The sequence below is a fragment of the Monodelphis domestica genome, chromosome 1 (assembly GCF_027887165.1).
Source record: "Monodelphis domestica isolate mMonDom1 chromosome 1, mMonDom1.pri, whole genome shotgun sequence".
In the NCBI taxonomy this organism is placed as follows: domain Eukaryota; kingdom Metazoa; phylum Chordata; class Mammalia; order Didelphimorphia; family Didelphidae; genus Monodelphis; species Monodelphis domestica.
This window is the reverse complement of record NC_077227.1, coordinates 398,797,233-398,821,324: the sequence shown is the minus strand read 5'-3', so window position 1 is coordinate 398,821,324 and position 24,092 is coordinate 398,797,233. Positions and strand designations below refer to the sequence as shown.

General features: G+C 35.2%; 1 protein-coding gene and 1 non-coding gene across 15 annotated transcripts in view; both read right to left on the bottom strand.

The window, feature by feature from the left end:
- The window catches only part of PTPRT (protein tyrosine phosphatase receptor type T), a 1,347,533-nt gene that overhangs the window by 558,404 nt on the left and 765,037 nt on the right, over positions 1-24,092 (bottom strand). The window lies entirely within an intron of this gene.
- MIR7253 (microRNA mir-7253) lies at positions 11,931-11,991 on the bottom strand. Its single transcript, NR_127438.1, has one exon. It is a non-coding gene; the product is annotated as a microRNA mir-7253 (primary transcript).

The following is a 24,092-nucleotide window of genomic DNA, read 5'->3' as shown; positions in this document are numbered from 1 at the left end:
CCTCTTGTCCCCCATCCACTACTCAAGACCAAAGGGTCTCCCCTTGATCTGTTTACTCACACTCAGCTTGGGGAACAGATAACTTTTAATGTCAACTCAATCAGGTAATACAAAAGGAATAATGGTCAGGGAAGAATGGGAAAGGAATGTGGGGAAAAGGGGTCCTTGTCTCTATCTAAATCCTTTTCCTCCCTCCTTGGGTCTGGGGGGTACTCGGGCCTTGGCAGCCTGAGTCCCCTGAGGGAAAGTCAGGTGACTTACCCCTGGGCAACAGGAGCTAAGATAAAGTCTGCTCAGGTTTCTCTTCAGAAAGTCCCTTCAATTGGGAAGTATTGGGGGGAAAGAATTCCAGTCACCAGCAGGAAAAGTGGATAATCCTCAGAAGAAAGTCTTTTCCTACCTTCTACCTTTGACTTCTCAAGACTAAGAGCAGCCCAACTCCTCTACTAGCCTGAGTCTTCTCTCCTCCAAATTCAAAACTCCTGTGTCCCTCCCCCATTGAGGTGATCAGTTTCACACACTCTTCAGCCTGGAACTTTTTCTTTAGTGCCAGCCTCTTTCACAGCAATCTCTGGGAGACTCAATACTAGAAAAGTTAGAAGGCATATACACAGACTGAGGGTACAGAAATAAATTGATTAGAATGACATGATATGTAAAAAAATTTAAGGAGTAAAAAAAAATAATTACACTGAGAGGAAATTGCAGGGAGAGGTAGAATAGGAATAAATTATTTCACCTTAAGAGATGAGAAAAAACTATTATAGAGGAGGGGAGGATTAGGGTGTTGACAGGCAATGTTTAAGCTTTACTCCCATCTGAATTGGCTCAGAGAAAGAAAAACAACCATACTTATTTGGGCATAGAATCCTATTTTACCCTATAAAGAAGTAGGAAGGGAATAAGACAAGGGAGGGGTGAATAGAACAGAATGGAAGTGGGAGGAGGCTGTTTAAAAGCAAAATACTTGTAAGGAGAGACAAAGTGAAAGAAGAGAGACAAAGCAGAATCAAGAGGGGAAAAATCGATGGAGGGGAATATAAAGTTGGTAATCAGAACTGTGAATGTGAATGGGATGAATTCACTCATAAAATGAAAGCAGATTGCAAAGTAGATTAAAAACCAGAATCCTACAATATGCTGTTTACAAGAAACATATTTAGGGCAGAGAAGTACACACAAAGTAAAGGTAAGAGTATGGAGCAAAATTTATTATGCTTCAGCAGAATTAAAAAAAAAGCAGGAGTAGCAATCATTATCTCAGACAAAGCTAAAGCAAACATAGATATAATTAAATGTGATAAGAAAGGAAATTACATCTTGATAAAGGGATATGCATCAAATTGTATAGCCTCAAATTTTTTAAAAGATATTTTAAATGAGAATCAGGAAGAAACAGACAATAAAACTATACAAGTAGAAGATTTCAACTTTCCCTTATCAGATCTTGATACGTAGAGCCAAAAAAATAAACAAGAAGTGAAGGAAATGAATGAAATTTTAGAAAACTAAGATTTTAATAAATTTCTGGAGAAACTAAATGGGAATAGAAAGGAATATATCTTTTTTTCAGCAATATATGACATGTACACAAAAACTGACCATGTCCAAGGGCATAACAATTATGTAACCAAATTCAGAAAAGCAGAAATAATAAATACATAACTTTTAGATCACAATGCAATAAAATTATAATCAGTAAGGGTTGATGGAAAGACAAATCAATAATTAGTCCAATAATCTAATTCTAAAAAAAGGGTGGGTCAAATAAATTATAGAAACCATCAAAAATGTCATTAAAGAGAATGACAATGAGGAGATAACATATCAAAATTTATGGGATACAGTCACAACAGCACTCAGGAGTAAATTTTATAGCTCTAAATGCTTGTAGCAACAAAATAGAGGGGAAAGTTGATCAATTAATTGGGCATGCAACCAAAAAAAAATAGAAAAAGAACAAATAAAAAATCCACCCCCCCAAAATCCTAAAAATCAAAGGAGAAATTAATAAAATTAAAAGCAAGAAAATCATCTAACTAATAAGACTTGGTGTTGACTTTATGTGGGGGGGGGGACAAAAAATAAAGCATTGGTTAATTTGATTTTAAAAGGAAAGGAAAAAAATTAAATTACAAGAATCAACAATGAAAAGGGTGAAATCACCACCAATGAAGAGGAAAATATATGATTATGAGGAATTTTTCCACCCAATTATCTCAACAAATCTGTCAATCTATGTGAAAAGAATGAATACTTACAAAAATATAAATTGCCAAGTTTAACAAAAAAGGAAATAGAATACTTCAATAATCCCATCTCAGAAATGGAAACTGAGCAAGCAAAAAGTCCCTAAGTCTATTCAGAAATGAATTCTAGCAAAATTTAAAGAACAATTAATCCAACTATTTATAAACTATTTGGGAAAATAGGCAAAAAAGTAGTGCTACCAAATTCTTTTCATGACACAAATGTAGTGCTGATACTAAAGCCAGGAAAGGCAAAAACAGAGAAAGGAAATTATAGGACTATTTTATTATTGACTATAGATGCAAAAGTTTTAAATAAAATACTAATATGAAGACTACAGTAATATATCAGAAGGATCATTCCTTATGACCAGATGGAATTCACACAAGAAACTATGGGGCTGGGTTAATATGAGGAAAACCATCAGCATAACTGATCATTTCAATAACCAAACTAATAAAAATCACATGATTATTTCAATAAATGCAGAAAAAAATCTTTTGATGAAATATAATGCTTATTCCTATTAAAATATTAGAAAGCATAGGGATAAATAGGCAATTCCTTAAAATAATAAATAGTATCTATCTAAAACCATCAGCAAATATCATTTGCAATGGGGATAAGTTAGAAGCTTTCCCAATAATATCGAGTTGAAACAAGTATGCCTATTATCACCACTATTATTTAATATTGTATTGGAAATGCTACATTTAGTAATAAGAGAAGAAAAAGTAATTGAAGGAAATAAAGTAGCCAATGAAGAAACTAAACTATTATTCTTTTCAGAAAATATGGTATACTTAGAGAATCCTAGAGAATTAACTAAAATACTAGTTAATAACTTTAGGAAAATTACAGGACAAATCTGAAGGACTTATGACAAAGAATGCTATCCAACTCCAGAGAAGTGGAATCAGAATGCAGATCAAATCATACTATTTTTCACATTAGTTTATTTATGTTTTTATTTTGGGGTTTTGGTTTTATAGGAGTAGTCTCTTACAAAAATGACCAATATGGAAGTATATTTTGCATGATAATACATGTATAAGGTAGATCCAATTGCTTACCATCTCTAGGAGGTGGTAGGGAAGGCGATAATTTGGATCTTATAAATCTTATAAATTCTGAAAATTGTTATCATCTATAATTGGGAAATTAATATATCTCTTAAAAATAAGATTAATAATAGTACACACCTCCCTGGGTTATTGAGAGAATCAAATAAGAAAATGATAAAGTGTTTTGGCATTGTGCCTAGTACATATTAAGCATTATATATATATATATATATATATATATATATATATATATAAGCTATTGTTGGTAGTATTTTGATAGATAAGTCAGTGGTATATTGTATCTTTTTTATGGTCTGTTTGTTATTGCTGAAGCAGTTGGTTTCCAGCTGCGGTGGAGCTTAGGCCTTTGTAACAGGCTTTGGCCTAACAAAAAATGGCTGATGATAACGGATTCTGGGAGACAGCTTTACAAACAAACCCTCTATTAGGGATAGATAAAATGGTAGAGGGTAGGTTCCCTAACTATAAGGGGGTGTTAACTTATCCCAATCTCCAAACTAGGACCTCTCATGAGGTTACTTCTGCCTGGAATCTGTGAATCTTAAAATTTCTCAGACTTGTGAATGTTAAAAGATTCTCAGACTCTACCTTAGAACATTTGGTTAAGACCATTCCCCATTTTAAACAACGAAGGTACTTGATCAGGAATGTGAGAACTCTGACCTTATTCCACACATACTTAAACATACTTTAGGGGAAGATAAAGTTGTAAACTCTTTTCTGAACAATGAAAAGTACTTAAACCCATACTTATAATAAGGGAAAAAGTTCTTAAGTTAAGTACCTATAAAGGTCAAGCAACTTGTGAATTTACAAGGAACAAAGAGCTGAGAAACTTACTCAGAGCTTTCCTGGTGTGAATTACTCCAAAATTTACACCTTCTTAGGTGTGGACTAAGAATGGTCTGTCCTTTGAAAAACGTCTACTGTGATTGGTAGATGTAAGAACTTAGGGGAGGTGACATAGGAGAAAATGCCCTTTAAAAGGAGATGAAAAGCTCTCTTTGGAAACAGTCAGCTGGGAAAGGCTGCCTTGAAGGATCTCTCTCGAGACTCTCGGGGACATTTCAGATTGAGGATTGAGCTGCTGGAGGCAGCTGAGATGATGCTGGCCTGGTGTCACTAGAATCCTTGCTTGGACAGATCTTGTGGTGAGTGATTAAGGACTGACTGATCTCTCTCTTAAGACTCAGGTCTAGGCCATGTTGGCTTAAGGCCCTTCATACTTATTCCTTTCTTACTCTTTCTCTCTTTCTTTAATTCCTCATTGTAATTAATTAAATTCTCTATAAAACCCAGTTGACTTGGATATATTTTCATAATTGGGAATATTTCCCTGGCGACCACCTTATAGTTGATTTAAAAAAAAGACACTGTAGTGAAAATATATTTTCTGCGGTCACAATTTACTCATCCACTCTTATATCTACTACAATTTATATCTTCCACTATTTTACTCACTACAGTTTACAACCTCAACCATTTTAACTATTACAAGTCCCAAGTCTACTCTAAATTTCTTAAATCTATCACAAACTCTCAAAATCTACACTAAATACTCTATGCTAGTTATTATTATCCTTTATATATACATATATACATATATATACGTATATATACTATATACGTATATATATGTATATATGTATATATAAAGTTACTGGCTCCTTTGATTCTGTCTTCTCACTTCTCCACTTCTCCAACTTTCTGGGCCTCATCCATTTTCTGGGCCTTGGTAGGCCTCAGAGCCTGCCTCTGCTTTGGAATTACAAAACTTCTTTATCCTTCTTAACTTCTGATCTTCTTCACCCACTTAACTCCCAAACTCCACTCTTAACTGCTAGTACGGTTTTCCTAGTTTTCCAGAATAAATCCAGAGATCAGGAACCAACCAACCTCTCCGAGTGAAAACTCCCAAGCCAAATTTTAGCTTTCTCCAAGTCAGATTCAAAGCCAGGAGTGAGTGTCAGTTGGAAAACCAACAGACTTCTCCTCAAGATTCCCTGCAGGCCTCAAAATTCTCTACCAGGAACCTTTCTCCAAGATCCCATGCTGGGTTTAGGCAATGCGATCTGGCAGTTACTCTGTCCAAAGCTTATTAAACCCAAATCTTATTACTACTACTACTACTACTACTACTACTACTACTACTACTACTACTACTACTACTACTGCTACTACTACTACTACTGCTGCTGCTACTACTACTACTACTACTACTACTACTACTACTACTACTACTACTACTACTACTACTACTACTACTACTACTTTTCACATTATCATAGGCTTTAAACTGTTTTGTTTTGTTTTTTTGACACCCTCCCTACTTCATGAGTCAACAGGTCTCTTCCCGTATAGCTCTTCCAAATACTTCCAGCCTCTCCACCTGGACAAGAAAAAAGGTTGAAAAGTCAAACTCTGAAGGGGCTCATCTCCTTAGTGTAGAACCTAGTAGCTTAGAACTAGAACAGATATTAGTGATTTTCCATCTTTAAATGTTTTTTTGTAGATGAGAAAACCAAGGCTCAAAGAGGTCAAGTAATTTGCCCAAGGATACATAGAAAACCAAAAAAGCTGGGATTTAAATCTGATGATAAATCAAGCACTCTGGTCACACTTTCACAGCTGTTTCTGTGAGGAGAGATTGGGGACAGGCATCTTGAGAAGCTAATTACTGCCTAATACATTTTGTAAGCCAGGCAGAATAGAATAGTCAGCTCTGCTATAGTTTTGCTGAAAGATCCATCATTGGCCCTTTCAGAAAACAGACACAAACACTTTCCTATACCATGTATGGGCTCATTCATGTGCACTCTAATTTTTAAATATACCTTATGCCTCCATAGGCAGACAACAATGACAGGTGACTGATGTGTCTTGGCCTATAAGTTCTGTTCAACAAAGAAGCATTTATTCCATTTGACTCTGGAAATTTAAGGCTTGGCAGGTGAAGTATGTAGAGCAAAAAGCTTATGTTTTCATGGAAGCAAAACAAACAAATGAGCTAAATTTATGAAGTCAATGGAGAAGGCAAAGCTGGAATTTATTAGATGATGGAAATAACTTCCTGGCTATTTCTAAAGTATGATGTCCACCATTTATCCATTGACAGGGTTATTTCTACCATGATAGGATTCACTCCTCAAGAAGAACTTTATTAATAACAATGAAAATGCGATATTCACATGGTAGATTAAGAGTTGGAAGGGCCTTTGGAGGTGATCAAGTCCAACTTCTTTATTTTATATATGGGAAAACTGAGGTGTAGAAAAGTCATGTGACCTTCCCAGAGTGATTCTACTAGCAAGCATCTCTAGCAGGATTTGAACATTTTTTCTTCATTCCAAATAGAGTGCTATGTTTATCACAGAAAACTTTTCCTGATTCACCATACTGTCTCTCCCTAAAATTACTATAGTTTACATTTATATAGGACTTTATTATTTATATTCCATTAGGTTGGTATACTGAACGTATATTGGATAAGGAAACTGAGAGGCTCAGAGAAAGAAAGTAAAGGTGACAGCAGGACTTAAATCCAAGTATTCTGCTTATTTCCATATGCAGCATTGCCTTAATAACCAACTTCCCAAGTATACTGAAATTGAGATTCAATTTGTAAAGTGATTTGCCTTGAAATCTAATCAAAAATATATCTGGAGTATATTGAGAGTATCTCTGTGTGTATGTGTATAGATGGATGGTGGGGAGAGAGAGTGAGAGTGAGAGAGAGAGAGACAGACAGACAGACAGAGACACAGAGAGAGACAGACAGACAGAGACAGAGAGACAGAGATAGAGAGACAGAGATAGAGAGATAGAGAGATGGAGGCAGAAATGAAGATGGAGAAAGACTGACAGACACAGACAGACAGACAGACAGAGGTGGTGACCAAGGAAGAGAGTTTAGTCTGAGTGACAAATGGTGCCAAAGGTTATTTGACTGATGTGTCCTTTCCAGAAACACCAATATGTATGTAAAAGTTTGTGGCAAACTGATGAAACAATCTGGGGTAAATGGCTATATGGTATGTGAATCATGGGCTGCTCTTTGGCCAACTAGACATGGTGGATTAGATGAGTCTACACTCACCCTTTAACCAATCAGGACATCTCAGACTCAGGATAGGGAACTCCCTTGGAGATGCTAATAAAGAAGTTGATAAAGGTGCCTTCATTTCCCCATCCAAGAATGAGAAACAAGATTCCATGGAATAACAGTTCACCCAGCCTTATGGTGTTTGGGATAAGCATAGGCAAATTGTCATAATGATGAATGCAGTACATATTCATGTTTCTACTGCAGAGAGAAATGAGAATGAGAAGTTCTCTGAAGAACTTGACATACCAACTCAACATGTACCTAGATGCTTAGTACCTGCAATGCTAAAGAGTAAAGATAAGAAAGACAACAAAAAATGTTGGTAATTATGGTTTTGAATTAAGAAATAAAATAATACCCAATTTTAAAATTAGGTTGAAACCTCATTCCTGTGAATTAAGAATATTGAAAGCAATCAGATTTTTCTATTTGATATTGGGGGAGATAAGGAATCACTGGAATTTAGTGACTACAGGGGTAACATGATTTGACTTATGCTTTTAAAAAAAGCATTTTGATAGCCGAGTAGAAGATGGACTGGATAGAGTGGAAAGAGAAGTGAAGCATGAGGTGATGAGGCCTGAACCAGTGTAATCACACAGTCACAGGCTAGAAGGAGACATATGTGAGAAACCTGTGAAGGGAAAATAAACAGAGCTTGGCAACAGATTGGAGATAGGTTATGAAATAAAATGAGAATGACAATGAAGTTGAGAGCTTGGGTGAGACCAGGAATCTGTAGCCAACTGAATCAATGATGTATCAATAAATGAGTATTTTTCTATGCTATTATTAAGTAAACTTCCTCTTTGTTAGATGTAAAAAAATATTTTATGGAATACAGGCAGCACCTCCTAGGTTATTGCTTCTGTTTCCAACTCAATCCTCAAAGCCATAATTTAGGGACATGACTACTATAAAGTTATTAGTCATTCCCACCAAATGTCAATACAGTAGAGGCAAGTCAGCCTTGCTGAGGAAGCAGGACACCCTGAGGGAGAAACAGAAGGCAGCATGTTCTAGGCAAGTCAAACGACCACCTTAACTACTATCTCCCATATGCTAGAAGATGGTCCAGGACTTTGAGCCCAAGAGCTTTGGGAATAACAGTACCCTTTCCACCACAAATTAATTAATCATGTTGTTGACTTCTAGAAATGGGAAATGAATGAAATTAAAAACCATTGATTCTGATCATTGCCATTTCTCAATGAAATTTAGTCAATAAAAAATTATGGTTGGTAATCAAACATTAAATTTCTTTACCAAGCAGACATTGGAATCAAGACCAATACCAGTCTGGGATACCAGGTAATTTGTAAAATATGGAATAGATCTGCTATGTTTCTAAAGCAATATCTTATTATTATTGATGAGAGTGGAAACAACCATATTTGTACTCTAACATTATTCAATATTCTATTTGAGTAAGAGAAATTCAAACATAAAGATAATGAAGTCAAGAAGAGGTGATAGGTGTATTGTGTGTTACACATGCATGTTTGTGGCTGTATATATGTGTGTGTGCATAATCACATATACATATTTGTTTCTTTGGGGAGTTTTTTTTTAATTACAGTTGTATGATTTTCTTGGTGTAGGGGACTCCTTGCAGAAAAACTTCTATCAATGTAGACTGTCAATTATCTTGCAACTTTTAGTCATAGAGAGTTGCCTAAACAGAGAGATTGTGACTCTTCCCAGCACACACTACCTATATATGGCACAGGTTTTGATAGCCGAGTAGAAGATGGACTGGATAGAGTGGAAAGAGAACTCCCTGATTCCAAAACTATCTTTCTATCCATTGTGCTATGCAGTCTCAGTAATCAAATATATAAAGAAGAAATTTATGTTGCATGTGATAAAATATCAAAGGCATAAAAGAATAAATTTCTAAGCTATCCAAAGGAGGAAAAATTCCAAAAGAATAGAAAAATTCAGGGAGAGTATTATTAGAAAAAAAATCACCAAAATAATCAGTAGCTTTATTGAAAGCTGCAGAATGAAAAGAGCATTAGATTAGGAGTTACAAAGAGCTAGGTTCAAATTCTGCATCAGACATTTGCTAGTTGGGCAAGTTCCCTGCCTCTCAGCCTCAGATTTTATAAAATAAGAAGGTTAGACAATGTGACCTCCCAGGTTCTTTCCGGCTCTAAAAATCTACGATCTCATGAGGCATAGGATTTTTTTCTTGTCACTATAAAAATCTTTATTAGAACAGTTTGTCCCCAGCACTTAGCATAGCATTTTGCACAAATGAAGTTCTTAACAAATGGTTTGTACAGCAATTCATTCATCTTGAGGGTAGCCTACATACAGATATTAAAGAGAAACAGGTAAGCATTCACAAACATCCTATACATCACACTGTATCTTCAGGGTAACACAAATGACTGACATGTAAAAAATATAAGATCTCATTGTTTGTTGATTACAAAAGGGAAAAAAAGTTTGAGTGGTATTAAAATTGAGAAAGGTGCCTGTGAAATGTGTTAAGATAATACAAGATTCCTTGGCAGATAATTACAATATGCTAACAGATTTGCAGTCTCTCCAATATGGTACTCTTTCAAGGGATACAGCTTGTATATTATCCATGCTTTCCCATCTAATGCAACTTTTGTCCATAACCTCCTATAAGTTCAACAAAAGGATCCAGCCAATATGCTGAGTCCCTTCCTTTCATTCTTCTGACTTTGTGTTGATACCAGTGATTCATTCGGGATCTGTGGCTTTTCCTCTTACTATGTGACTTGACCATCATAATAAGTGCAAATAGAAATATCTTTATTCATCAGTTCCTTACATACTCACTCACCAGCTATTTGCCTCTGCTCATTCATCACCACATAAACTTGGAACCTCCTTATAGGTCCTCTTTCTGTGGGCTAGAATTCACTTACTCAATAAAGTCTTCCTGAATAACCCTGCATTTCCTTCCCACTTAGGCAGAAACAATTCTAAGAAATGTTTATTCAAAATTACTCATTTCCCCCCACATTTAGAACTTAGATTCCCAATAAGACTGAGGTATCTTCAAGGAAAGAGGGCATATTTTCTTGCTCTCCCTGGAGGCCCTACTGGGTTAAGTCATGCCCCAAATAGAAAATTGATTATATCTGTAAGATGACTGACCATCTCCATCAATGAGGATCTATAGCAAATTTCACTTCTAGATATAGTTATTGTGTCCTTCTTTGGGCATAAAATATACACTATGTGGTTACTTTTTTTCTTTTTTTATGTTTATGTATGTATATTCAACCCTCATAGACAATTGTACTTTATAGTTGCGCACTACTAAATATTCAACTAATATATCAATTTTAGTAGAAACATAGTGTAATGGAGAATAACACTGAACTTAAGAGTTGGAAGACCTGGTGAGCAAAGAATGGAGGGTACCTAACAAGGGCTGATAAAAAATATCTTTGCCACATCTGGAATTTCCACAATTGTTAAAGAAGATTTTAAACTGAAAAAAGTAGGAATGGGAAAAAGTTGCATATAATACAATACAATATGACATGATACATTTTAATACAATATAGTATATAATATCATTTAACAACATTACATGCATATAATATGCACATATATGTCACAACCTACATATTACATAGAGTAACAACTCCAACAATGGGAGAAGAAAACCAGTTAGACATTTAGTAACTCATAAGAGGTAAAATTCAAGAAAATAATTGGAAATATTTCCTAGGATCTCTAATACAGCTAAGGGACACAATGGACAGAGTTCTGGGTTTTGAATCAGGAAGACCTGCGTTCAAATTTATACTCTGACACTTAACAGCTGTGTGACCCTAGATAAGTCACTTAACTCTGTTTGCCTCAGTTTCTTCAACTATAAAAATAGGAATAATAACCACAGTCACCTCACAGTGTTGTTGTGAGGATCAAATAGGATGACATTTATAAAGCACTTAGCAAGGTGTCTGGGACTAAATAAATGCTTATTTTTGCTTGTCCATGACTCACAAATGACTCTATACAAATGTAATAATTTTGGGTACTAAGCAAGATAAATTACATATTTGAATATAAGAAGACTGAAATATGGCTTATGGCTCTAGAAAAGTTAACAGGGGAACAGGGCAAGAGGCCAGAAATAGCAGTCAGATACCAACTCAGTGATCTGAACTGAGATTTGAACCCAAGTCTCCTGAATTCACGGCCAGCACTCTTTAACATCATAATGCTGATCAATAAAGTGATATTTAATAGAGACAAATCTCTTACAATTGTGCTAGAAAAAAATTAACATCTTTTAAAATACAAGATGTAACATAGTAAGTCAGAAATCTAACACAATCCTAGGTTGCATAAGGAGAAGAAGAATGCCTCGAACATAGGAAGTGAGAATTTCAATATACTCTGCATTGATCAGACAAAATCTGGAATACTTTGCTCAGTTCTGGGCACACAGCAGAGGAAGAACATTGGCAAGCTGGAGAATAGCTAGAGCAGGGGTCGGCAAACGATGGCCCAACGCCTGTTTTTGTACAAGGGGCGGCAGACCATAGTTTGCCGAACCCTGATCTAGAGGAAGCCCATTGGATTGATGATAAGACTAGAATCCATGCCATATGAAGATTAGTTACAAGAACTGCGGGATGTTAGGCTTAGAGAAGAGTAGACTTAGGGAAACATGATAGCTATCTTCTAATACACAAACAACTATTCTCTAGAAGGAATTTGAGATTTCTTCTGTTTGGTCTCAAATAACAGAACTCTGAATAATGGATGGAACCTACAGTGATAAAACCTGAGGTTTGATGACAGAAAAAAATTCCTAATAGTCAATTTTGGGAAAGGGTGGGATCTTCCTCACTTGAAGTCCCACAGGGAGAGCTGGATGACCATGTAGTTGGGGATGTTTGGAGTGAGCTCTTGATCTAGTTGACCTCTCAAGTTCTTCCCTATTAAGTCATTCTCTGACTCTGTCTTCTAGACTCAGGAAACTGCTCTAACACTTATTAGCTGTTTCCTTGGATAGATCACTTTACCATCTTTAGCCTCAATGGCCCCATCTATAAAACGGAGAGAGCAAAACTGATAGTGTCTATCTCACAGAGTTGTGAGGAAAGTACTTGGTAAACATCAGAGCACTAGAGGAATGGGAGTGATCATTATGACTTTCAATTCCACATCATGCTCATGCACCTGTCAATCTACCAGGCTCTTTCCATCTCCTGTAATTGCAATAATAATGATGTCACATTACCCAGAGCCTACCAGAATTCACAATGGAATTGCCCTCCCAGAAAGTGCAATTTGGTTACCTTCCTTATACTCATCATTCCCAGTAAGGAGACAATGTACTAGATGCAGGGCCTACCTCTGTGATGATACTGATTTCTCAGTGTTACCTCATCTCCTGCCACAAAAGGGAGACGGGATGTCATAAGAGATCAGTCTATATGCATTTTATTTATATAATGCACATCTTATTTTATCCTCCCTCTATTGTTCTCTGATGTACGACAAAACTCACACTTTATCGCACATTTAACAGCCGTCAGAATAATCTATTCACCACACATTTTGCAGAGCTTTTTCATTCGGCACAACTGTCACTGAGAGCAGCTTATGAATTCCTGTCATAAAGAATGCAAGGGGGTGGGGGAAATATCAAAACACCCTTCTCTGGTGAGTCATGGCCCTGAACTCATTAGTACAGAGAAAAGCTGTTTTCCAGAGCTAACCAGGCTATGTGGGATAATCATGCTTAGCACTTACAGCCACTTTTCATTCAATGCTCTCTCTGCTTTGGTGTTTATAGAAAATTCCTCTCTATGTTGTCAAAGAGAAGATCAGGCAATGCATTGCTCCTAATAGTCTTCACATTTGGATTTCAAAAAAAGCAGGGGACAGCAGCCAAAGGGTCTGTCTCTCAGAAGGTCCTTTGTTTTTCTTCCTAACACCCAGCTAGAATTAGATGACCTTCAGTAAGTGATTAATATAGTACCTAGTAGCCATAGGCTATCATCATCATCATTATTTATTGCAAGGGAAATTTAATCTTCAGGATATAGTTTTTATTCTATGCTGAGGGATGTGTATGTGAGAGAGAGTGGAGAGAGAGACAGAGAGAATAAGAAACAGGTAGAGAGAGGGGGAAAATATGAGGTAGAGAGGAAAGAGAGATGGGGAGAAGACGGAGAGAGGTAGGAGAAAGAAAATATTGTAGCAGTGAGAATTCAATATTAAATGTTTTTACATTTTAAAAAGTAGAAAATGTACCCATCGAATCTCAGGGTGAACAGAGCTTCCATTTGCTAACTATCTTACTTCCTACTTAATTACACAGTTCATATCCAAGAGAAATCATTTGTAAATGACTTCTTTGGTACCTTTTGGCTCTAAATCTATGAACCTGTGGGTTTTTTTTTTTTACAGGCTAGTTTATTTTTAATACATGTGCTCTTGAGTTCATACAAACATAGACCAAAGGCAGACTAATGTTTGAAGCAAAGAGGAACATTTAGCAAATTTATGAACCCTAATACAGTTTCTCTTTCCTTTCTCAAAGGTCCATTAGTAGTAAGAGCAATAGTCAAAATGATGATGGCAACAACTCACAAAATAAATGAGCAATGAGGATAGAGTCATGAAACCAAGGCTGAAATTCCAGCTTGGCTACTCACTAGTAATAGGAGGATGAGCAAGGCACTCTTTGAGTCTTGGTTTTCAGATCTGTAAGATGGGGTTCATCTAATATTAAATATTTTGTGCTTTTATTTATATATAATTCTAAGATTTCTATACATTTAAACAATTGTTAGAGCATTTTCCTTACATGAACTCTATAAGGAAGGGAATGCAAGTATTATTTCTAATTTGTAGGTGAGGAGTTTGCAACTTAGGTGAAATCTGGACAGTTCTCATTTCCCTGATTTACATTCCCATTGACTTATAATGTTGTTTATAGAATTGAAAACACGGTAGGACTTAATTGTAAGATCTTAGTTTGATTTTTGGCTCTATCTCTTCCTACCTCTGTGATCTTGGGCAAATTTTTTAACCTCTCTGAGCCTCAACTTTTATAAATAAATGAAAATAATCGCACTTAAACTGCCTATTTCAATGGTTCTGATAATCAATAATGGCTATAAATATTTTGGCTATAAATATTTTAGCTATAAACACTTCAAAACTGAAAGTACACCTGAAATGTTTCAAAGTTTCTATGTATCCATGATCCAAATCAACATGGCATTCCTTTTACCAATACAGATCACAGCCTATCCATATTTCCAAATCACATGTAATTCTAGTACACCTTACTTTAATTCCTCTAAAAAAGATCCACCAAAGCACCTAAGGCCTTTCTCTAGGTATTTTAATATTTCTTGGTTTCTAGTACAATACTTAGGTTTATGATTGGTCATCCTTCACAATCACAGCATAATCAACCAACATCCTGTCAATTATTTGTATTCTTGATAATGTATTTCATGCCACTTCATGCATACAAGTCATAAAAAATAATATAGTACAGCCTTTTAACCACCACAAACTGCTTCATTTTTATATGTCAGTCATTATTGATTAAGGAAACATGTACTTTGATTACACAGTAAATTAAAATGTCGACTGAAGCTTGCTCTCAACTATGAAATGCATGTCTTGCAAACTTCAAAAATTCTTGTAGAAATTCGAATATGTAGGGTGTCTCCAATATATATATATATATATATATATATATATGCCAACTTAATCAGTCCATAATTCTGTAATATCTCCTTTTTCCAGAAAATAAACCTAACAGTTATATGCAAAGTATATATAAATTTTGGTGGATACTCATATTTTAGAAGACATCTTTTTCATTTAGTAACCAAATTTTAGACATAATATATTCACATCCAGAAGAACAAGGTTTAAAAGTCCAATGAAGAGCTATATTTCCATCTAGAATGCTTTATTGTAGTATAAGTTAACTTTCTACATAAAAGCTCCCATCATAAACTAAAACTCTATCCTAAAAATTTTGTTCTATTCTATAGTAAACAGAATTTATGCTCTAATGACTTTTTGACAGTGGGCACTTTTTCATTCACACTCTGTGATACCATCTTGAACAACAGCTGTCCATATGCACTTAAGTACACTAACTTTTGCAAAACACAATTTTCTCCCTTTCTCCTTTTAACTTAATTAAAAATGTATTTTTAGAATAGTGAGCAAATTGTATGAAAGCAAAGAATTTTGCAGAAATAACTTCCATTTTTCTCAGAACTCTAGAAAGACACTTAGAATAAAATGGGTTTAGATGAGCATCTCATAGCAAAAATCATGATAGGCTCTGAGTAAAGAGGCATTTGGAGGGACTGTGGCTGACAAATGAATTCATACAAAAAGTAAATTATAAGAGATCACAAAATTATAAATCACAAAGCACGAAAAAGGCAGATTTGATTAAGCTGGAAGAAGTGACAAAAGATGTAAATAGACAAAGTTGGAAAGGGCTGTGGGAATTTAAGTATGTTAATTTACCATTGGTAGTGTTTAAAATTTATCTAACCCTTCTGGAAAACAATTTGGATTTATGCAAAGAAGTTATTAAATTGCTTATATGATTTAACTCAGCACATACATTTCCAAAAGGTCAAAGACAGGAAGGTTCTACTTATAACAAAATATTCATAGTTGCATTCTCGAGGTAGCAAAAAAAAACTCTTAAAACAAATTGAGTGCCCAACTGGAGAAATGCTGAACAAATTGTGGTATCTAACTAGGAAGGAATATTACTCCATGGGAAGTAAGGATTAATATGAGGAATTCAAAGAAATATAGTAAACCTTAGATGAATCAATTTAGGACAAAGATATAAGAACCTGAGGAGTAAAACATACTATTAGAATATTGTAATAAAAACAACACGGAAAAGCCAACTGAACAATTAAATGCACTGACCAATCTTGGTATCAGAAGATGAACAAACCATTTCATTGCTCTTGGTGTTCTGTTCCTATAGATTGTGCAAGTTAGTTTATGTATTTTTCTTTCTTACAAGTCAAAGTTCTATTAGGTAGCAGTTGGCATATCTGGAAGTAAAAGTGGTCTACAAATCCAAAGTTATTAATAAAACAAAAAAACCAATGGATCTATGATTCCATCAGTTAGGCAATAAAAATTTACTAAGCTCCTACTCTGTGTCAGATATTAAACTAAGCCTTGGAGGCACAAAGAAAGGCCAAAGATAGTTCCACTTAAGGAGATCTGAGCCCAATGGGGGAGGCAAAGCAAATAACTATGCATGAACAAAACATAAACAGGGTAAATTAGAAATTATCAACAGAGGGAAGATATTGGAATAGGAATGTCTTTCTGTAAGAGGCAAAATTTTAGCTAGAAACTGAAGGAAGTCAGGAGGCAAAAGAAAAGAGAGAACATTCTGGGCATGGGGGACAGTGATTAAAAATGCTCCCAGGGGACATATAGGTGGCTTAGTGGATTGAGAGTCAGGCCCAGAGATGAGAGGTCCTGGGTTCAAATGTGGCCTCAGACATTTCCTAGCTGTGTGACCCTGGGCAAGTCATTTAACCTACATTGCCTAGACCTTACCACTCTTCTGCCTTAGAACCAATACACAGTATTGATTTTAAGATGGAAATTAAGGGTTTTTTTTTAAAAAATGCTTCAAGTCTAAAGATGAATTGTCTTGTTCCAGGAATGACAGGAAGGCTAGCATCAATGGATTGAAAAATGTATTCATGTATGTTTGTGTGTGTCTATGTGCATGTGTGTTAGGAGGAGGGTAGAAGGGGTAAGAATACTAGAAAGGAGGTCCTAGATTGTGAAGGATTTTGAATGCCAATCAAAGGATTTTATATTTGATCCCAAAGGCAATTGGGAGCCACTTATTGAGCAGAGAAGTGATATGGTCAGCAGTATCCTCTCATCCTCTATAATCCTGTCCATGTTTTCCTATAAATCCTTCAAAGTGAATCTATACAACCTGCTGAAGTGTGTATCTTTTTTTTTTTTTTACAATTTGAAATACTATATGGCCATTTACCATTTCCTCTCTTGAGATATGAATACCTATTGCCTGCCTAATAGAGTAGAATACAAATTCATTTGTCTGGAAAGCAGTTCAGGGGCCAGGCCTGCAGTCAGGAGAATATGGGTTCAAATCTGACCTCAGGCACTTCCTAGCTGTGTGACTCTGGGCAAGTCATTTAATCCCTCTTGCCTAACCCTTATCTTTCTTCTGCCTTGGACCCAATACATTACTTCTAAGTCAGTAGATCAAGGGACAGAGAGAGAGAAAAGGAAAGAAAAGGAAGAAAGCAAGCAAGCAAGCAAACAGTGCAGGCTCTGGACTGATTCTCCCAAATCCCATATGTACTGGTAGGTTGGAAACCCAAAAGGCAGCTACTATTTTGTCCCCTCAAAGTGTATGTAACATTGAGGGCTTAGGAACTGCATAGTTTTCACAATCTAGGCATCAGAATTGCAGTTTTTGTATTGTTATTGTTCACAAGCCCCACAGGTATGATTCTTTCTTCACATCCCCATCATTATTAGTTGATATTACTTAGCCAGAATTAATTAACTTTTAGAACAAAGCATTTACTATGATGGTTTACTTGGTATAAAACAAAAACATTTCTAAAACCCTACCCTCCACTAAGACTAGGCTACATAGAGAACTTGGGAAAAGTGTGGGTCCAAATTTAGAAAGCATAGTATTGCAAAAACAACACATTAAAGGAGGTAATTCATCAACTAACTCCCTGTCTACTCCCTTTATACTTGCATTTAAATCCCTTCCTATTCCAGTTTCACCAGATCTTTGCACAATTATTATACATTTTCCCCCTTATATAATCTTTCCTAATTTAGACAAATTTGCCTGCTTGCTCCCTATCTACAGCGTTCCATCTCCAAACTCCATACCTTTGCATAAGCTGTCCTTGATCTTAAAATGTCCTTCTTCTTCTCCTTTGTCCTTTTAGAACCTCCTGTTTCTTTCAAGGCTCAGATCAAGTACTGCTTTCTTCAAGAAGACTTTCCTTCAAATGTTACTGCCCTCTCCAGGAGGCTTAACCAGTAGAAACTTGAAGATGGGATGTCATATATAAGTAACAAGCAAAAAGATGAACATGACTGGACAATAGAATATATGGAAGGGAGCAAAATATCATGATTTAGAAAGATAATGAGAGGCCCAATTGAAAAGAACGTTCAATGCTGAACAGAGTGGCTTATATTAGACCCTATAAATAATAGGAAGCCAATAGAGTTTACTGAACAAGAGGAGGAAGACAATATGGTCAGATTTGAATTTTAGAGAATCATTTTGATGGATTAGAATGGGAAACAACTGAAGGCAGGGAGACCAATGAAAAGGATATTTCAGCAGAAGGCAGTTAGTCTTGTGAATGAAAGGAAAATGACATTTGTGAAAGATACTGTTGATAGACAAATAGGAAGATTTAGAAACTGATTTGATGTGTGTGGTGAGGGAGAATGTAGAGTTAAGGATAACACAAGGTTTGAGACTCAAAAGATGATGGCACTCTCAGTAGAAATAGGGAAGTCCAGAAAAGCTAATGAACTCCATATTTGTCATGCTGAGTTTCAAATACATAAGGGACCACCAGTTAAGAATGTTCAAGAGAAATCAATGATTTGGGACTGGAACTCGGGAAAGAAACTAGGAATGGATATATATAAATCTGGTAGTTATATGATTAAACTCATGGAATCTGATAAGGTCATCAGGTGAGAGGGTATAGAAAGAAAAGAGAAAAGATTATGATGCTGCAAGACTTAGAAAAATTCAGTATCCTTAGGAGGGTACTTGTGTAATAATGATGAGAGTTTTTTGGTTTGTTTTTTTTCCCCCCCTGTGGGAGTAGAGTTTAGGATTGTAATTTCCAAATGCAATGTTCAGCCAACCTATTTCTTCCTATTAAATTCTGGGTCCAAGCTATTATCCATTTATAATGTCTGCCCTAGACACATTTCAGAAGGTGTTGCAGATTTAAATCACTAGACTGTATAAGAAGTCAGAGACACAATTAATTTGACCCAGGCCACAGAGTGTCTGATGACTTTTATCCTTAGCACTCATTTTAAAAGCCACCCCCCTCCAAAAGGAATCCTGGAACTCTATTCTAACATGAGAAGAACTTTTGAATATGTGAGGCGAGACAGTGCCATTCTCCTCTTTAGGTGGCAAAACTCAGATCTGGAGTCAAAGAGGAGAGGTATCTGCCTATTCTATACTTCAGAATTGTTGCCCTTTCTGAAAAGGACACTGTAAACATTCAATTAAACCATACCCTGGAAGCAGTAATGACTGCAGCTATGCATTAGAGTGTAAGCCCATTGAATCTCTAGTTCATTGATCTATCAGCAGAAACATTGTACTTAGTCAGGAAACTATTGGGTGAGTAATATAATCAAGCCAGCTTTGGAAGCAACAGAAAAGTAACTAATGATCTATTCAGTCTAGTCTGTTAATCCAATAGCCAAGTAACTGTATCATGGTTAAAGGGTAGTAGAAGTATACAAGTTTAAAATATATGTGTATATATATGTGTGTGTGTGTGTGTGTGTGTGTGTGTGTGTGTGTGTGTGTGTGTGTGTATACACCTAACAACATAGCAATTATATATTTAGAGGGAAAATAAATTAAATTACAAGTGGATAGAAATATAAAAACATTACTGGAAAATTACTTTAGATTTCCTATATAGAGAGAACTGAATGGGCTCATAAGACATAATTTTTACTGAAAAGGGCAGAGGATGCTTTTTTAAAAAAATGATCGTACTCTAGGTCATAAAGAACTTATAAATAAATGCATAAAAGCAAGAGTTTTAAACACTAGCTTTAAAGACCATTACCATTCCAGATTCATTGTGATTAAAAAATAAGATCAAGAGATGGAGTGTAAATGATGAATTTTTACTTTAAAAATTGTTTAAGCAGAATTGGGTCAAAGTACAAATTTAAAGAAAACAAAAACTATAGTAAAGATAATAGTTAATAATGCACTGTGTCAAACTTTATGGAATGCGCTACAATGGCTCTAAGAAGTAAATTTATTTCCCTGGATGCTTATATTAACAAAAGAGACAAAAAGAGGATATTAATATGCTTAGTTTGCAGTTTAAAAATACTTTAAATTATGGATTTCTGACAAGACAGTAGAGTGAGTGATGAAATTCAGCTCCTCAGGTCACCTCAAAATTTAAAAAAGGTAAAATTATAGCAACAAAATGAGGTTTAAAAAAGAAATTTTACAGGGAAAGCCTCATAGGAAAATTAACAGAGATTTGAGATACAAAAAAGTCCCTAGAACAATGATAAAATATGAGAATGACAAAAAAGAAGAAACCTTATGAAAGGCAAGAAGAAGATTTTAACAATGAGATCTTGACCCCTCAGAATTGAGAATGGGCATAAAAAATTCAATTATACTTTAAGAACTTAATAAAATATACAAAAGAAGATTGAATGCCTATTAAATGGAATTAATATGAGTGGAAGAAGAATGCATGAGCATAAATATGAAAACTGACACTTTAGAAAGGCTTGTGAAAAAGTTCAATAACATCCAGGAGAGTAACCTTTGTAGAGAAGGACCAGAAACCACCACCTGTTAACAAATTTCCCATGAACAAGCAGACCCAAGAACCCTAGGAATAGTAGTGCTTCTCAGACCATCAATCCTATTCCCATCAAAAGGCCCTGCAGTCATCATTCATTATAGTCAAATACAATCTATGTCATAAAATAGAATAAATATCATATATACATACTACATAAGTAAACATAAATAACAATAGCTAACATTTATATAGTACTTGAAGGTTTGTCCTCACAAAATCCTGTGATGTAGGTATCATTATTGTTTACATTTTATGGCTAATGAAACTGAGACTGAAAGAGGTTAATTGACTTATACAGGGTGAGGAAGATATAGTGGAAAAGGAAGGAGGCAAGGGGACCAGTTAGGAAGGAATTACAATAGTTTAGGCAGAAGAAATGAAGCTCTGAAATAAGATGATAGCTATATGAATAATGAAAAGGTGTTGGATGTTGAGAGATGCTACAATTTGGCAATTGAGTCAACAAGTGAGGTGAAGAAGAATGTAAGATAACACTGAGGTTAGGTGAATCTTAAAAACTACTCAGACTTTACCTTAGAAGATCTGATTTAAACTATTCCCTTATTGTAACAATGGAGATACTAACAAGAATCAAGAATGTATTGAGAACTTTTAAAATTACTCCACCCTACTCAGACAGTGCCTTAGGGAAAGATAAAGTTGTAAACTCCTGATTGAACAATGAAGGTACTTAACTCATGCCTTATAGTGAAGTAGAACCTTAAGATAGGTCTATTTTTTGATCTAATACAAAAAGGTGTTAAGTACCTGTAAAAGTTAAATTAATCACAAAAAGGTCCAATAACTTACAAAAGGCAAGCTTAACAAAGAGGTGTGGAGTACTCAGACATATAATCTAACCAGAGAAAGTGTGAACTAAAGAGTGGTGAAAACTAAGAATGGGCAGTCCTGGAAAAAAGCGTCTACTATGATTGGTAGATGTGAAAATTTAGGGGAGGTGACATAAGAGAAAATTTTCTTTAAAAGGAAGAATAAAAAGTCAGTTCAGGTAATTGGAGTTCAGGAGATTCAGTGGAGGACTGGAGCTTGTTTGGAGATGGTCTTGTGGTAAGTAATGAGACTGACTCACTCTCCCTTAGACTCAGGACGCCACTTTGGCCTAGGCCTTTAACTACTGCTTGGCTCAGCCTGAGCCAGAGCAGTTTAAATTAATTCTCTCTCTCTCTCTTTCTCTCTCTCTCTCTCTCTCTCTCTCTCTCTCTCTCTCTCTCTCTCTCTCTCTCTCTCTCTCTCTCTCTCTCTTTCTCTCTCTCCTTCCCTTAATTCCTTCTCTCTTTATTAATTAAAATCTCCATAATCCCCAGCTGACTTGGGTATTTTAATATTTGGGAATTTCCCATGGCAACCATTTATTTTAGATTTTAAGTCAAAACACTAAAAATTATCCTTACAATTTTGGCATTTACAGTTGCAAACCTGAGAGATGAAAAGAATAGTAAAGATAGTTGTAAACTAGAATCAGATACAGTAGTCTAGTCTTCAATAAACATAGCATTGTAAAACACTGGGCAAAAAATTTATTATTCAACCAACATTTTTTGAAAACTGAATAGCAATTTGGCCAAAAAAAAAATAATGGAAACGGGGGCAGCTGAGTGGTTCAGTGGATTGAGAACTCGACCTAGAGAAGGGAGGTCCTAGATTCAAATGTGGCTTCAGACAAGTCCTCGCTGTGTGACCTTGGGCAAGTCACTTGATCCCCATTGCCTAGCTCTTACCTATTGATTCCAAGATGGAAGGTAAGGGTTTAAAAAAAAATTTTTTTTTAATGGAAGCAGACCAATAACTTGCACCAAACACTGAAAAAAAAATTTAATATCAACATGGGGTTAATTAAAAATGAAATCAAAGATGCAACAGCAACAGGAAGATGAGATTGTTTATCTTTTATTGGCATAGAATGATAAATTCTAAGAGGAAATCATAAAATATAATATCAATGAATTGCATAAAATAAAGCCTTTCACGTTTCAAATAAAAATAAAAGGCTTTTCAACAAAAAGCAAAGATCTAGCATAAGAAGGGATAGAAACAAAGTAGGAAAACTATTCTCATATATTTCTGAAAAAAGCACACTATCCACAACTTATTTTTTAAAATTGATAAAAATGTGCAAGAGTCATTCTCTGATAAAAAAGAACATGGCAGTTCTCAAAAGAAGAAAGATAAATCTGAACAACCATATAAAGAAAGGTTTACAGTGGTTCTCAACCTTTCTAATGCTGTGACCCCGCAATACAATTCCTCATGTTGCCATGACCCCAAACCAAAAAATTATTTTGGTGGCTACTTCAAAACTGTAATTTTGCTACATGATGATTCAGAACGTAAATACCTGATATGCATTATGTATTCTCATTGCTACAAATTGAGAGATTGAGAACCACTGGTTTAGAATGTTTTGTAGTAAGAGAAATTAAAATTAAAACAACAATGAAATTTTACCTAACACCCATCAAATTGGCAGGGATTTCAGAAAAGAAAAAACTTTCACATTGGCACAGCTGTGGCAAAGTGGACATGCTTTTCTTTTAAACAGCTGGTGGAATTATAGATATTCCTAACCTATTTGGAAATTGCTGTGGAATTAAATGGTAAAAGTTATTTTTTAAAATGTGTATACACCTCAATGCAGTAACTCTGTTATTGGGCTTTATGCCCCTAGGAGCTTAATACCTAAAAGGAAGGGAAAAATCCTATCTTTACAAATATTCATAGCATAATTATTTATAAAAAGAAAAAATCTTCTAGAAACAAAATAGATTTTAGTAATTGGCGAATGACTGAATATATTATAGTATATGAATAATGAGTATTATCATGCCAGAAGAAATGATGACTTCTGAAGAATTCAAAGTAATACTGGAAGATTTATATGAAGTTATTAAAAATGAACAAAATATTTCCAAAAGACCTTTATATACATTGACTGTTATTAGGTTGTTACGTACAAGATCAGAAACAAATCTATATTAT